The sequence below is a fragment of the Anomaloglossus baeobatrachus genome, chromosome 3, assembly GCF_048569485.1.
Source record: "Anomaloglossus baeobatrachus isolate aAnoBae1 chromosome 3, aAnoBae1.hap1, whole genome shotgun sequence".
In the NCBI taxonomy this organism is placed as follows: Eukaryota; Metazoa; Chordata; class Amphibia; order Anura; family Aromobatidae; genus Anomaloglossus; species Anomaloglossus baeobatrachus.
Window position 1 is genome coordinate 579099072 of NC_134355.1, and position 17275 is coordinate 579116346.

General features: G+C 45.5%; 1 protein-coding gene across 1 annotated transcript in view; it reads left to right on the forward strand.

Annotated features, from left to right (window-relative positions):
• Positions 1-5832: 5832 nt before the first annotated feature.
• The window catches only part of LOC142296888 (alpha-1,4-N-acetylglucosaminyltransferase-like), a 74072-nt gene continuing 62629 nt past the window's right edge, over positions 5833-17275 (forward strand). Inside the window, exon 1 of the mRNA XM_075340983.1 lies at positions 5833-5912. The gene's annotated coding sequence lies outside the window, so the exon portion shown is untranslated. The remainder of the gene's footprint in view (positions 5913-17275) is intronic.

Sequence of the window (17275 nt, forward strand, 5' to 3'; positions counted from 1 at the left end):
AATTAGACTTTATTGGATCCCCAAACAATTAACGGCACATAACACATAACCAGCAAAACACAAATGTAACAGGCAACAGAGTCTCACCCTTCCGCTGGTCACCAGGGATTTAGAATGTCCATGCCTCAGAGCTTCAAGGGCCGCTTACTCCAATCCAGCAGCACCCCGCTTTTGGCGGGCACCCACCGAGAAAGGAATAAAGCCAGATTCAGGAAGCTGTGTGAGGTCTGCGAAGTCTGTAACAGGTGACTGAACTGTCCCAACCTGAGTGTCCTCCTTAGGTAGTCCTGGTATGATGTTACAATCCTGGCACCGGAGTCGAAATCCCTAGGCTGTGGATATGGTCTCCAACCGGAACCGGAGTACCTAGATTGAAGCCATAAGATATCCTGATCCTCTAGTCAGCTCCTGAGAGCTTAGACTGGATCCATCAGCATCCGTCAACAACCCCTGGTGGCTTAAAGAAATCCCTTTTATAGCCATAGCCTTCCACTTGGATACACTGCGTCCTCATCGATTGGTTGGACAAGATCGCCTCTCCCATTGGATGAATCTCAAGCTGCATGGACAATGTTCATTTAAATGATGTGCATAGAAAGACTGAAGATATCTACATGAAGTCTGCAAGTCACAGACTCGACAATGGCTACTAAGGTAATCACATTAGCAATACACAACTACGTTACAATGGTTACTTTCAGTGGCCAACACAATTACATGAGTCAACAAGAGTCTTGTAGAAACAATGAGGGACTTATCCCCCGTCTATAAACAATCTATCATCCTGGCTGGCTGAATTTTAAGAAACTTTAACCCATGAGAGTCCATGTCGTCACAACTATTCTTAACTATAACAAAATAAAATGCATTAACAAATAATTATTTTGCACATAAAGGTCACAAACTAAACAGGCGTCACCAACAAAATCATATTAACTCACACATAAGCTGTCCTATACTAACAATGTCCTTCTTTGCCTATAGCAACCAGAGCTCCTTGAACCCTAACAAAAGATAAGCAGAGTTGTGATTGGTTGCTATAGGCCCCCTGATAAATATCTAGGGTAACTGTCAAAACAGGCAATACACAGTTTATCTGTGTGTGTCTTTCGGTGTTTTTTTCTGTGTGTCTGTGTGTCTCTCTTTCTGTGTGTCCCTGTGTGTGTGTCTTTCTCTGTGTGTGTCTCTGTTGGTGGGTGTATCTTTCGGCGTGTGTCTCTTTGTGCATGTGGCTCTGTCTCCATGATAGGAGTCTATAATAACAGATCCGTTCCCAGTTCCCAGCCCCATTGACTTTAATGTAAGCAGGCTTTTTGCCTGGGGGGAAGGTTAAATTTTCCCCTCAAAACATAGTCTATGACGTTCCCTGAGTCAATTGAGGTGGTTGTGCATAATTCTGTGATTGTAAATGCAATGGTGCGAATTCCTTTAGTGGACATTCACACATATACATACATTCATACATAACTCACACACAGCTTTATATAACAGACTAGCTGTAGTACCCATTGTTGCCCAGGATAGTAACTAGCTGTCTCTCTGTGTGTGTGTGTGTGTGTGTGTGTGTGTGTCTCTGTAATTTGTGTGTCCCTGTCTCTGTGTGTCTCTGCCTGGCTCTGTCACTGTGTGTGTGTGTGTGTGTGTGTGTGTGTGTCGCTGTGTATTTGAGTCTGTCTCTATGTGTTTCTATCTCTGTGTCTGTCTTTGCGTGTCACTGTCTCTCTGTGTCTGTCTCTGTGTATGTGTTTCGGTCTCCCTTTCTGTCTGTGGGTGTCTCTCTCTGGGTGTCTCTCTCTCTGGGTGTCTCTCTCTCTGGGTGTCTCTCTCTGGGTGTCTCTCTCTGGGTGTCTCTCTCTGGGTGTCTCTCTCTGGGTGTCTCTCTCAGTATCTGTGTCTCTCTGTGTGTCACTGTGTGGGTCTATTTCTCTTTGTGTCTATGTCTTTATCTCTGTGTGTCTGTGTGTGTTGCTGTGTGTGTCTCTTTTTCTGTGTCTGTGTGTCTCTGTCTGTCTCTCTGTGTGTGTTTTGTCTGTCCCTCTCACTGTGTATCTCTGTGTCTGTATGTGTGTGTGTGTGTGTGTGTGTCCTTGTGTGACTCTGAGTGTCTGTGTGTCTGTCTCTGTCTCTGTGTGGGTCTGTCTCTACCGAAATCATATTACCTTACACATAATGTGTCTTATACTATGAATGTACTTTGTTTCCTATACCAACCAATCAGAGCTCCTATTATTGACCTGTAGCTCCCAACCCCATTGACTTTAATGTAAGCAAGTTTTTTGGGGAAGAATGAAAGTGGGGGAGCTAAATTTTCCCCTCAAAACATAGTCTCTGACATTCCCTGAGTCAAATATGGTGGCTGTGCAAAATTTCCTGATTGTAAATGAGACGGTATGGATTCCTTTAGCGGACACACACACACACACACACACACACACACACACACACACACACACACACAGCTTTATATATTAGATAAAAAAAAAGTCGCAAATGGTTCCTCCTATTTTGATAGACAGCCAATATAAGCACATGGCTGGGGGCTGCAGCCTGTAGCTGTGGGCTTTTATGTGCTGGTATCAATAGATGGGGGGACCTTGTGCAATTTATTTACTTTATACCATGATATAGACTTGCAGACAGGTTCTGTGAGTCAATCTAATCACAGACGCTGTCGGGGGGCAGGATCTGACTGCAGCCAATCAGAGATACCAGTGAGCAGGGAAAGCAATGAATATGGATGAGAGATAATCAGCAGTCCCGGAAGTACAGCCGCACTGGTGACTTGTTAAGTGTGTAGTGCTTTAACCCTTTTGCTTCCTTTTCTATATAGTGATTTCCCTGGCCAATCGCAGCCATGCAAATACTTGACATGGCTGTGATGAGGCCGGGGGTGTATTTTTTTGCAAACGAACACTTACTGAACGTACTTGAACAAGAGGTAAATTGGCACTACTCACATGCAAGACTCAGCGTGGTATCTGTGGACTTTCCATAGACGCTTAGATAGGAATCTGGTGGTGCTCTGCTTTCAAGCAAAAAAGCACAATATTCAATGGGAGAAGAAAAAGCGGTGCATCACCTTACTTTAAAAAAAACTTTATTTTCTTTATTCACAATCCTTAAAACAGTGAAAATGCAGGGAGAAGCAGGGAGCATAAGGACTACAGCTGTTTCGTGTTCAAACAGGTAACACTTCTACAGGTCCCTCTGCATCCATTAGATGCCACAGTCCTTGGAGGGACCTCACGTGGCTCTTCCTGAATTTCCCTGGTGCGGTAGCAGTCAAGGTACTAAGGATTTATTGGCAGCCCATAGCAGCTACTAAGTCCTAGGTTAATCATGGCAGACATCTATCAGACACCCCCCATAATTAATCTGTAAGTAAAAGTAAATAAACACATACACATATACATACACCCAAAAAATCTGTTATTTGGAATAAAAGACAAAACCACCCTTTCACCATTTTATTAACCCACAAACACCCTTACAGGTCTGACGTAATTCACACAAGGTCCCACGATGCTTTCAGCTCTGCTACATCGGAAGCTGACAGCGAGTGGCCATAGAGCACGACCACTCTGTGAGCTCCAAACAGCAACTGAAGGGAGTCATGCTATCAGCGATGACGTCACTCAGGTAACCCACGGCCACAGCTGGAGTCCTCCACCTGTGACAGCAAGTCGCCCGAGTGACAGAAGTGAGCTGCATGGTCAGCGGTGCCCCCACTCAGGGGATTTGTGGTCACAAGTGAGCCCTTCACCTGTGACCGCAAATCAGGCCGCGACACAGAGACAGAGCGATGAACTCGGGTGAAGCTCTGATGTCACTGCTGCGGACCACGCACTACTGCCTGTGCCCTGGCACTGACGTCAGAGGTTCATCCGAGTTCATGACAGCAGACAGAGACCGAGCAGCGCGATGACAATGAAGTCGGGTGAAGCTCTGAGGTCACAGCTGCGGCCCCGCGCTACTGCCTGCGTCCTGGCACTGACCTCAGAAGTTCATCCGAGTTCATTCTCATCGCGCGGCTCTGTCTCTGTCTGCTGTCAACGGGCAGTCATGCTCTACGGTGCTGCTGTGACAAAGCAGGGATGTAGCAGAGCTGAATCGCCGTGGGACTGCTCTGTAAAAAATGCATCCAAAACGCATGGAAAACGCATGCAAAACGCATCCAAAATGCATGCATTTTAGATGCATTTTTTTGTCAAATGCAGTGTTTACGGTTGTCAAAGTCTGCCAGAGGGTGCACTTTTTTTGTTAAATCAAAAACGCAGAGTGCGGATATACCCTTACACTCAGGGGTGGGATTCAGCCAGTTCTGTCCGGTTCGGGAGAATCGGTTGTTAAAATAGCAGCCGATTCCCCGAACCGACAAGAAACAACTCCGGCGATCCTGTTCCCTGTATTCATTTGTGTTAGTGTCTTTAAGACACTAGCTCAAAATGAATCCCCGTACCTCCGAGCCGCACTTCCGGGTTCAGTAGAGCCTGTCTGCTCCCTGACCCGGCGTGCAGCAACGTGCTGACGCTGCAGAGAGGTCACGGCAGTGTGAGGAGGGTAGCTCCTCCTCCTGCCATCTGTCAGCATCAGTGTGCAGAGAGCCGCGGAGGAGGACGGAAGACAGAGGAGAGGCCACCGATGCTTGGAGCAGGTAAGCGCTCAGTGAGCCGAAGATGCAGGGAGAGGGGCTGAAAAAGATGGCAGCTATATGGGGAGAGGAGGCTGCATAGATGGGAGCTATATGGGGAGAGAAGTCACATAAAGATGGGAGCTATATAGGGAGAGGAGGCTGCATAAGATAGGAGCTATATGGGAAAAGGAGCCATATGGGACAGGATCTGCAGGAGAAAAGGAGCACATGGGATGAGATCTGCAGGGGAAAGAGGCCATAATGGGATGGCATCTGCAGGGGAAAGAGGCCATAATGGGATGGGATCTGCAGGGGAAAGAGGCCATAATGGGATGGGATCTGCAGGGGAAAGAGGCCATAATGGGATGGGATCTGTAGGGGGAAAGACCACATGCGATGGGATCTGTAGGTGAAAGCAGCAACATGGGATGAGATCTGTATGGGGAAGGTCGTACGTTCCAATTTTAGCAGGGCTCCTTTAGTAATAATTTTTAAAAATTGTAGAAAAACCATTTAATACAATATGACTGACAGTGACTGGAACAACTGGTGCTGGACAGGAGAGTAAAGGTACAGGAGGGGAAGGGGAAAGAGATTATACTTTAAATTTGATTTTTTTGGTTGAGGAAAGTGCATGAAAATGGGTGTGGCTAACAAAATGGGTGTGGTTTGCAAATGGGCAGGGTTTACAGAGAACCTGTTGTTAAAAATTTGAATCCCACCCCTGCTTACACTATAACTATCCCTTCTCCAGCAAAATCTACCCCTAGTGCCTACACTATTTCCAAGTGGATTTCAGTATATATGGCATTTCTGGGTTTTATATAGAGCTGATGACACTATGCGGCCGACCTATCACAGTAATGCCAGTATTATGGTATTACAATGATTGGCAAGCAATCCCTGCATGTTTTCTGGCTGATAAAGCCGGGTAACATGTGGGGCAGGGACTCGAGCATGGCGTCCGAGCAGCAAAGTGCTTGATCGAGTACTGAGCAATACTGAGCACGTTCGCCAATCACTAATTTCGATCTCTACCAAACAAAGGCATTTCAGAAGATGTAGGACATTTGTATAGATACATACCAATTAGCTAATAATGTACAGCTGGCAGAGGTATGTATAGGTGGAGTTAGACTTAGCAATTGTCATGTAGCAGTTTACTAATCATCAAAATTTAGCATATGATCAAGACTGTCAGTATATTAGGAGGAACGAGTTCTAGAATCGCATTGCTTGCTGTTATCAGTCATTGAAAGCACCTTGCCACCTGCGAAAGGTAACATTTTTTTTATTAAACTGTTATCATAAACATTAAGTTTTAGCAGATTTATCATCCATGTTCAGTTTATGCATTTAGTATATTTATTGAGTGATCTTAGTACAAAATGTACAGCACTTATTACATAAGTTAAAGACACAGCTTTGCCTGTTTTGGTAACTACCATAGAAGTAAATTAAGACTCATGCATTTGTACAGTCTCTTATCCAAATCAATTATTTTTTTACCAGATTTATTTTTAATTAGTTTTGTAGGGCTTGTTTTTTCAACATATGTATTTGTCAGTGTCCGGATATGTGCACACAGTGTGTTTTTATTTGCATTTTTTAGTGCAGTTTTGTCACAAATTGTAAGCAAATCCTTATGCCAGCAAAGTCAATGAGAATCCTGAAGTTTTATGCACATGTTGCTTTTTTCCATGCAGATTTGGTGCAGAAATAAATTGGCATGTTTTCTTCCAAATACTCAGCGTGCGCACATAGTCTAATTGTTTTGCAGTACACATAACTTATTAACCCCGTAATGTCCACGGGCCATACTGATACATCCTAAACCATCAAGGGGTAATCACCTGTGGCTGTTGCAGGCAGCCAGAGGTGATTACTGCACATTAGCTGATATGACCAGCTGACATGTGAGCCTCACAGATGCAGGTGGATCCTGCGCCTGTAGACCCCTTAAATCGCGCTGTCAAAATGTGACAGCGCAATTTAAATCCCCGTCGTGGTAAACACGCACTCACCCACCACCATTGGAAGTCATGTGACGTGCTCACATGGTGCCGATGGTTGCCATGGGTCATGTGATGACTCTTGTAGCTATCATGACTCACGTCCTGTAACAGCCTGTTAGAGATGAGCATTTTTGGTGATCTCAGCTGTGTAGCTGTGATTTACAGAAATGAATGAGCGATCAGACTGCTGATCTTTTTAGTCCCCTAGGAGGACTAGTAAAATAAAAAAAAAAAAAAAAAAAAAGAAAAGCTTTAAAAAATGTAAAAAAAAAATATCAAAAGCTAAAAGTTCAAATCACCCCCTTTTGACCCATTGAAAAATAAAGGGTTAAAAAAATAAAAAATATACAGTACACACATTTGGTATCGTCGCATTCAGAAATGCCCAATCTATGAAAATATAAAATCAATTAATCTGGTCGGTAAATGGCGTATCGGCAAAAAAAATTCCAAACTCCAAAATTGAGATTATTGTCGCAAATTTTGATCAAAATGCAATAACAGGCGATCAAAGCGTAGCATCTGCGCAAAAATGGTACCGTTAAAAATGTCAGCTCGAGACACAAAAAATAAGCTGCCACTAAGCCCCATATCCCAAAAAAATGAGGGCGCTATGGGTCGCGGAAAATGGCGCAAAAAGTGCACCACTTTTTTTGGACAAACTTCAGAATTTTTTTTAACCCCTTAGATAAAAATAAACCTATGATGTGTACGAACTCGTACCCACCTGAGGCATCACACCAACACACCAGTTTTACATATAGTGAACACGGTGCATAAAATATCCCAAAAACAATCATGCAATCGCACTTTTTTTTGCAATTTTTTGTCACTTGGAATTGTTTGGCTGTTTTCCAGTACACTATATGGTAAAACAAATGGTTTGATTTTAAAGTACAGCTCGTCCCACAAAAAAAAAAAAGTTACATCTTTCTAAAGAAGGGGAGCAAAAAAACCCCCAAAAACCTGAAAATCAGCCGGGGGTGAAGGGGTTAATAAACTTTTATAAACGCTTTATGGATAGGAATATAAAGGAAACAGCAAGTCTGATGCTTTTTTTCATTGGAAATTTTAGGTTAGTAACCACGCTGTATAAATTGAGTGCTAGATTTATTCTATCGTTCAGCGCGATTAAGGTAACAACAATTTTGTGCAGTTGTATACTTTATTAATTTTTTTGCAATAAATATATTTTAAAAAAGAAAATCACTTCAATCAAATGTTTTTATACACATATATACAGTATATATATATATATTATATATATATATACATATATATATATATATATATATATATATATATATATATATATATATATTGTGAGACTCATGTGGGATTAGTGGATGAGGGCAGGTATATCTCACCTCGGTATCGGTCCTATGTGACTTAGCCTGGTCAGGATCACCTGGCTACTAATGGATTAATGGGAGGTGAAGGACGGAGGTAAAAGGAATCTGAGAAGTTGGGGGAGGGTCTCCATCTGGGAACACAGTAAGCCTGTCTGTGTAGGAGACACTTGTGAGGAGCAGTGCCTGATGTTTGTATGGTTTAGCTGGAAGGGAGAAGCCCTCCAGTTGGTAGTTAGGATATTATCCTGTATAGTTAGTGCCGGACAGGCAAGGATTTATTTTGTTGGTGTTTTTTTTCTTTTTGTTTATGCTTCACTGCAATAAACCTGACCAAGCGTCAGTTACACCTTGAATTCGGCTGTCTGCCTGAGGTGAATACGTGCCCTTTGAACCCAGCAAAGGCGATCCCGGAGCGTGTTATCACATTGTGGTGGAGAACGCGGGCAGCACGTTACAGCGCATCATAATGGATGACGTGGTGAAAGCGCTGGTACAATCCGCAGCTGTGCAGCAAGAGGCTAATCGCTTGATGTCGGCACAGTTGAAGGAACTGGTGGAATCGACGGTTAAAGACCGCCAACTTTTGCAGCAGGTGGCGCAGCGTCTGGCGACCGTACCGGAGAGTAATGCGGAGGCTGACCAGAGGGTGATTCATGTGAGTCAGTGCTGGCAGAAATTAACCACAGAGGACGATGTGGAAGCTTACCTGACCACGTTTGAACGGACGGCGGAGCGGGAAAAGTGGCCAAAGGAGCGATGGGCCGACTTGCTTGCACCGTTTCTGGCAGGTGAGGCCCAAAAAGCCTACTTTGATCTTGAGCCTGAAGCAGCGCATGACTTTGATAAACTAAAAGCCGAGATCCTTGCCCGGCTGGGAGTGACGACGGCCGTGCGAGCACAGAGAGTACATCAATGGACTTATCAGCCCGATAAACCACCGCGGTCACAGATGTTTGACCTCATTCACTTGACCAAGAAATGGCTACAGCCCGAGGTTTTGACGGCGCCAGAGATGGTACAAATAATCGTTCTTGATAAATACCTAAGAGCTCTACCGCCATCTCTGAAGAGGTGGGTAAGCCATGGAAACCCCACGACAGCGGATCAGCTAGTGGATCTAGTGGAGCGTTATTCCTTGGCAGAAGGACTTATGGACGATGCTACACATCCTCGCTCTTCCCCTTCTCGACGAGGATCTGGTAAGACTGTTCCAGGGTCATGGGGAGGAGGAAAATATCCTAAGGCAGTGGAGGAGGAAAACAGGACTGCTGGCCCTGTGAGGGCTAAGGTGCCAAACTATGGTCTTAGCAAGGGGCCCGTGAGGTGTTTCCGCTGCCAGGAGGTGGGCCACATTGCTGTAAACTGTCCAGTAACTGCAGAACCGATGCAGTGTGATGTCACGGACTTTGAAAAACGCAGGGCTATGGTTGCACGGGTAGTGTGTGTTGCTGCATGTCAAGGCGATATGAAAAAACACCTGTGTGAAGTGTCCATTGATGGCAATACTGTTGTTGCACTATTAGACTCGGGAAGTGTGGTGACTCTGGTAAAGGCCAGTCTGGTAGCAGTCCCGATGGGACCGTCAGATAAATTTTCTGTGACATGTGTGCATGGAGACACCTGCTCGTACCTCACAACGGTCTCCTGCATTACTACGCCCTATGGGTCTGTGCATCATAAGGTGGGACTAGTACCAGCACTATTGCATGATATCATTTTGGGCAGGGATTTTCCCCACTTCTGGCAGTTGTGGGAGAACCAATTAGTACCCCAGGGTAGCCGCACGGATGATCCGTCTCCCACACCTTGTGTGGGCCCGGAGCCACTAGAGGATGCCCCACAAGAGGGTTCAGAGGAGGAATCCGCTGAAAACAACCCCCAGTTCCCCTTTTCAGTTCTGGCGGGTGATTCCGATGAACCCGGGGCAGAGGCGGACACGGGTGGCTGTCCCCCTTCCTCTTGGCTGAATTTGGAAGTCCAGAAAGATGACTTCCAAAGTGAGCAAATGAGAGATCCTACCCTTTCTCAGGCTATAAAAAATGTTAAAATGATAAACAGGGTGCAGGTGGATGCAGGTACTAGGTTGTCTTACCCCTACATGGCACTGGAGAATGACTTTCTCTATCAGATAGAGAAGAAGAGGGATGACACAGTACAACGATTGGTTGTGCCGAGAGCCTACAGGCGGAGAGTGCTGGACCTGGCACACGGACACATGATGTGGGGACACTTGGGAGTCCAGAAAACTACCGAAAGGATATTACACTGTTTTGTTTGGCCCGGCATGCATCACGATATTCGCACCTATTGCGAGTCTTGTCCCGACTGCCAAATCTCTGCGCCTAGGCCCAGTTTCTGTAGCCCCTTAGTACCTCTGCCTATCATCGAGATCCCATTTGAGAGAATTGGGATGGATTTAGTTGGACCCCTCCCCAAGTCTGCACGAGGACACCAGCACATCCTTGTCATCTTGGATTATGCCACTCGTTACCCCGAGGCCATCCCTTTGCGTAACACGGCCACCAAGACCATTGCCAAGGAGCTGGTCCATGTGTTTAGTCGGGTTGGTGTCCCAAAACAAATACTCACAGACCAAGGAACCCCCTTTGTGTCTAAAGTAATGAAAGAACTCTGCAGGCTGTTACAAATAGCACAGTTACGCACCTCCGTGTATCACCCTCAAACGGACGGACTGGTCGAACGGTTTAACAAAACTTTGAAACAGATGCTCCGTAAGGCGATAGACAAGGACGGGAAGAACTGGGACTACTTACTCCCGTATTTGCTTTTTGCCATCCGGGAGGTGCCCCAGTCTTCCACCGGGTTCTCTCCTTTCGAGCTTCTGTACGCCCGACGTCCCCGTGGACTGTTAGATGTCGCTAAAGAAACCTGGGAGGGACAGGTCACCCCGTTCAAAAGCGTAATAGACCATGTAACCCAAATGCAGGACCGTATTGCGGCAGTGATGCCCATCGTTAAAGAGCATATGATACAGGCTCAAGGAGCACAGAAAAGGATTTTTGATAGGGGGGCCAAGATCCGTACTTTTGCACCCGGAGATAGGGTGTTGATCTTGGTCCCCACGGCAGAAAGCAAATTTCTGGCAAAGTGGCAAGGCCCCTTTGAAATTAAGGAACGGGTGGGTGAGGTAAACTACAAAGTGTACCAGGCTGGTAAAAGGAAGCCTGAACAGATTTATCACGTGAATCTGATAAAACCCTGGAAGGACCGTCCAGCTCTGTCAGCAGGTCTGGCCCTTCCGGTCTGCAAGCAGACCATACCGGATGTCGGGACGGCGGAGACTCTGTCGGAGCGGCAAAAGACCGACGTCAAGCAGTTTGTAATCAACAATCACGAGTTTTTCTCGGAAAAGCCCGGGCAGACCACTCTCATTAAACATGACATCATAACAGAGCCTGGGGTAACAGTTCAGGTAAAGCCCTACCGAATAACGGAGGCTCGGCGGGAAGCTGTCTCCCGAGAAGTGAAGACCATGTTAGAGTTAGGTGTAATCGAGGAATCGCATAGCGCCTGGTCGAGTCCGATTGTGTTAATACCGAAACCAGACGGCTCCATTAGATTCTGCAATGACTTCAGGAGATTAAATGCGGTCTCCAAATTTGATGCATACCCTATGCCACGGGTCGATGAATTAATAGATCGGCTTGGAAAAGCCCGGTATATCACGACCCTAGACTTAACGAAGGGCTATTGGCAGATCCCGCTAACAGAGGCCGCTAAAGAGAAAACCGCGTTTTCTACACCGGAAGGTTTATACCAGTATGTGTATATGCCGTTTGGACTACACGGGGCACCGGCAACCTTTCAAAGGTTGATGGACCGAGTCCTGAGGCCCCATAGGCAGTATGCTTCTGCGTATTTGGATGACATAGTCATTTACAGCCTGGACTGGGAGACGCACCTCCAGAAACTAGAGGCTGTGATTGAGGACCTGCGGGAGGCGGGTCTAACAGCAAACCCCAAGAAATGTCATATCGGGCTGGAAGAAGCCCGGTATTTGGGATACGTAATTGGGAGTGGAATTGTTAAACCCCAGATTGACAAGATACAAGCCATTCAGAAATGGCCGCAACCAGTCAACAAGAAGCAGGTGAGAGCGTTTTTGGGAATAGCCGGCTACTACCGATGGTTCATTCACAATTTTGCGGCTACCGCTGTTCCCCTGACGGACCTTACCAAAGGGAAAGACTCTGTCATGATCAAATGGACCACGGCAGCCGAAGAAGCCTTCCATAACTTAAAACTAGCTCTTTGCTCTCAACCTGTGCTAATGACTCCTGACTTCCGCAGCGAGTTCGTGGTCCAAACGGACGCTTCTGATGCCGGTATAGGGGCTGTATTGTCACAACTGAACGGAGAGGAACATCCGGTCCTTTATCTTAGTCGGAAATTTAATAAGCATGAACGCAACTATGCCATAGTGGAAAAAGAATGCTTAGCCATTAAGTGGGCTCTAGAGTCCCTTAAATATTACTTGATTGGAAGGAAGTTCCGGCTGATCACTGACCATGCCCCTCTCAAGTGGATGCACTTGAATAGGGAACGGAATGGCCGAGTGACCCGGTGGTTCCTTGCACTTCAGGCCTACCGTTTTACAGTGGAGCACCGCCCGGGGGTGCGGATGGGGAATGCTGATGCCCTGTCTCGTGTGCACTGTTTTGTGGGTGCTGTTGCTCAGCTGCAGTGGTCTGAGCAGAGGGGGGGGATATGTGAGACTCATGTGGGATTAGTGGATGAGGGCAGGTATATCTCACCCCGGTATCGGTCCTATGTGACTTAGCCTGGTCAGGATCACCTGGCTACTAATGGATTAATGGGAGGTGAAGGGCGGAGGTAAAAGGAATCTGGGAAGTTGGGGGAGGGTCTCCATCTGGGAACACAGTAAGCCTGTCTGTGTAGGAGACACTTGTGAGGAGCAGTGCCTGATGTTTGTATGGTTTAGCTGGAAGGGAGAAGCCCTCCAGTTGGTAGTTAGGATATTATCCTGTATAGTTAGTGCCGGACAGGCAAGGATTTATTTTGTTGGTGTTTTTTTTCTTTTTGTTTATGCTTCACTGCAATAAACCTGACCAAGCGTCAGTTACACCTTGAATTCGGCTGTCTGCCTGAGGTGAATACGTGCCCTTTGAACCCAGCAAAGGCGATCCCGGAGCGTGTTATCACAATATATATATATATATATATATATCTAATATATAAAACTGAGTGTATGTGTGTGTGTATGTATGTCCTCTAAAGGAATCCGCACCGTCGCATTTACAATCACGAAATTTTGCACATACACCCCATGTGACTCAGGGAACGTCATAGACTGTTTGGACGGGATAATTTAACCCCACGCTTTACACTTACTCTCCAAAATCCTGCCTCTATTAAACTGAATGGAGGTGGGAGTTACAGGCTATAAATAGCAACTGTCAGTAGTTGCTATATAGAAACAAACTAAACTGTTAGTATAAAAAGCTTATATGTGAGGTAATATGATGTTGGTGGGGAGACGGATGGAGAGAGAGACAGAAAAAGACAGACAGACAGACACAGACAGAGACAGCCCTGGAAAGAGACAGAGGGATAGACGGCCAAAGAGAGACCTGGAAAGAGACAGCCCTGGAAAGAGACAGCCCTGGAAAAATACAGCCGGGCAAAGAGACAGACCTGGAAAGAGACAGCTCAGGCAAAGAGATAGCTCAGGCAAAGAGACAGACCGGGGAAAGAGACAGACCTAGAAAGAGAAAGACAGGGTAAAGAGACAGACCGGGCAAAGAGACAGACCGGGCAAAGTGACAGACCTAGAAAGAGACAGCCCGGGCAAAGAGACAGCCCGGGCAAAGAGACAGCCCTGGAAAGAGACAGCCGGGCAAAGAGACAGCCGGGCAAAGAGACAGCCGGGCAAAGAGAGAAACAGACAGACACACACATAGAGACAGACACAGAGATAGAGAGAGACAGACAGACAAGGAGAGAGACAGACCGAGAGACAGACAGACAGCGACACACAGACAGAGACTGGGAGATAAACAGAGAGACAGTTACTATCCCGGGCAACGCCAGGTACTACAGCTAGTATATACATATATTTAACAGCATTGCTCACTATTTTTATGGTTTGCTATTTTTGCGCATAAACATGACCTTTTAAAACCGTAGGTCTTCAACTTGGTTGCAATAACTTTATATTTTTTTTTCTCTACAGACAGCTGTATGAGACTTATTTTTTACAGGAGAAAAATTGGTTTTTATTAGTACATACATATTTTTGATCAGTATTTAATTTTTCGGGTGGGAGTCATAAACTAAAATTCTGTGCAATATTTTTTTTTTAATTACATCTATTATGTAGTACACCATGCAGTAATTTCACATGTTAAAGGGAACCAACCAGCAAAATTTTGCTATATGTGTAGCGCCCCTGAAACCATCAGGAGCTACAGGGAACTGCATCCTATACAGGATGCAGGGCCTACAGCCAGGGACCCAGAAGACCAGTGTCGGTAACATCACAACATTCAAGTTAATCCCTGTTTTTCCCAGTCCCATAGACTGGTTGCAGGCTAGGGTTGGACACAATGAGTGACCACCTAGGGGTGGGACTGATCCAGTCCACTAGACAACAACCAGATGGGAGGGATCAGACAGACAGTCAGTGTGAGGGAGAGGAGACGGACATATCCATACCGACAGCAGAGTGTAACGGTGACCTGAGGGCCCAGGCGTGTGGTTGCCGGTGGAGTACGGTGGAGTACTCCCAGAATCATAGCACCGACGGGGTACAGAGCCCTAGGTCAGGCAAACGCTCCAGATAGACCAGATAAAATCTGCACGGTGAGGGGACCATCCAGGACCTCACCGACCGGAAAAGTTCGGGATACAGTAGCAACAGGAAAGAAAACAGGGGAACAGGACCAGAGGAAGCAACCCCACAGGGTTCAAGCTACCTGTCATACAGACAGACTGAAAGACAACCAGGAGGGGATGCCCAGACGCTCCAAGCCACGGAGACACACCAACCAGAGACAGCTGCAGGGGAAGACAGCCACCAGGTTACCATACCAGCACTGGAACTAAGGGAATCAGTGGTGAGGACCAGCCTTCTTTGGGTTACCAGCCATAACAACGCTGTGAGTAAAAAAAAACAGTTACACTGCAATCCCTTATGTGGCCTACCTTCTTTCTGCGCCCAACAACTTCATCTATCCCCTAGGACCTGACCCTACTTGCGGAGTGCTCAACATCCAGGCTGCCACCAACACCAGCCACAGTAGTGAGAACTGTGCAGCAGCGGCTCCACTTAAATAGCCACAACCTGAGACCACAAGGTAAAGTGAGACTCTGATCCAGAACATATCACTAAATTCTGCATCAGATAGAAAACAGTGACAGCCGCTTGCAGTGTTTAAACAGCTGGCACTGGGTGTAACAATAGTGTTCTCAGATGTAGTGTGCCACAAAACAAAAAAGTTTGAAAAAGACCGCCCACCCTCCCCCTGAAGTGATTTGCTTACGGCTGGCTGTATGTGGGCAGAGACTTAAATTGCTAATCAGTGTTTTCGAACCTCATTGTGCAAAGTTCTGTAACAAAGAGGTTTGGTTCGTTTGTGGCCTGCAAACCGAACCTCCATAGCTTTGCTTATCTCTAGCTATGAGGAGGTAAGTTCCAGACTGGACCAGGGAAATTCAGTGGATGTTGTCTACATCAAATTTTCACAGGCGTTTGATACAGTGTCACACAAAAGAAAAGGTTGACAAATTTAAATTTGTAAAGGGGGTATTTGTGCAGATTTTATCCAAGTGCTAATTTTTATAAGTACCCTGCAGTTATACATGGCAGTTGTACAGGGCATGAGACCGGTAAGTCATGCAAGACAGTCAAACAAGCTTGCTCCAAGTTCATTTGTGCTGCAAAATGTTTTTGCCATATGCAATTGTTTCACTTCTTTGCTAGCTGCTTCAATCCCTTATAACTACCTCTCTTTCACACACCCTGTGCACCTCATCTATATCAGTCCCTCTCTCCTCCCCTCTCCGATGTACTGCTTTCATGCTCTTTTAAAAATTTTAAACCATCCAGAACCATTGACTCCCATTGTGCAACATAAGAGACACTCTCATAAATCTCTTAATCACATGCTCACTCTCTCTATTCTCCTTCTCCTTGTTGCAGGAGATAATACACCTAAACCAGGCCCTTATTATAATAGTAAGTTCAATTCCTTCCCTGGTACATTCAGTAAACCCAAAAATCTCATATAATATATATATATATATATATATATATATATATATATATATATATATTCCTTGCATGCCTTCTGTCTCCTTTAACTGTGCCCTTTGAAACTCACGATCAGCAGGTAACCAATTCTCCTTCATTTATGACTTTTTTCTTTTTAATTCCCTTAACTTCCTAGCTTTTACTGAGACCTAGATACAGCAGTCGGACACCACTGCTGCTGATCTCTCGTACGGTGGCCTTCAATTTTCTCATACCCCTAGACATGAGAACAGATCAGGTGGAGGTGTTGGTCTGCTGCTTTCACCAAATTGTACTTTTCAGGTTATCCCTCCTATCCCCTCACTTATCTTTCCTTCTTATGAGGTCCACACTGCAAGGCTTTACAGACCCTTCTCCCTGCAAGTAGCAGTTGTGTATCGTCCTCCAGACCCCTAACCCCGTCAGTTCTTGGATCATTTTGCAACCTGGCTTCCACACTTTTTTGCCTGTGATTGCCCCACTCTTGTCATGGGGAACTTTAACATCCCTATTGAATGGTGGCACCATTCCAGCAGGAGAAGATGTTAACAGGTTAGTTTCACTGCTTTTTTACTGTTTTCTTTATTGTTTTATTAGCACGTCCATTCCCTGATTTCATAGCCACATATATTTGTGTTGGGCACTGTTACACTGGGATTTGAATCTGGCTTCATATGTATTTTTGTGTACATTTTTTTATTTGGTGATTCCCCTATTCTCCTCCTGTTGATGAGCACTGCCATCTTGTGTATCATTTTGTTTTGACATCCTTTTTTGAATTCTTACAATAAAGATTATTTCTTGTATTTTTGTTTCTGTTTCCTTTTTGTTAAATTGGTTTGAAACTACTCTTACTAAAGTCTCGAATGATCTACTAAGAGATAAATCTAATGGTCACTACTCCATGCTGATTTTCTTGGATCTCTCTGCTGCATTCGATACTGTGGATCACCAGCTCCTCCTCGCTATGCTCCACTCTATCGAGCTCAAGGACACTGTTCTC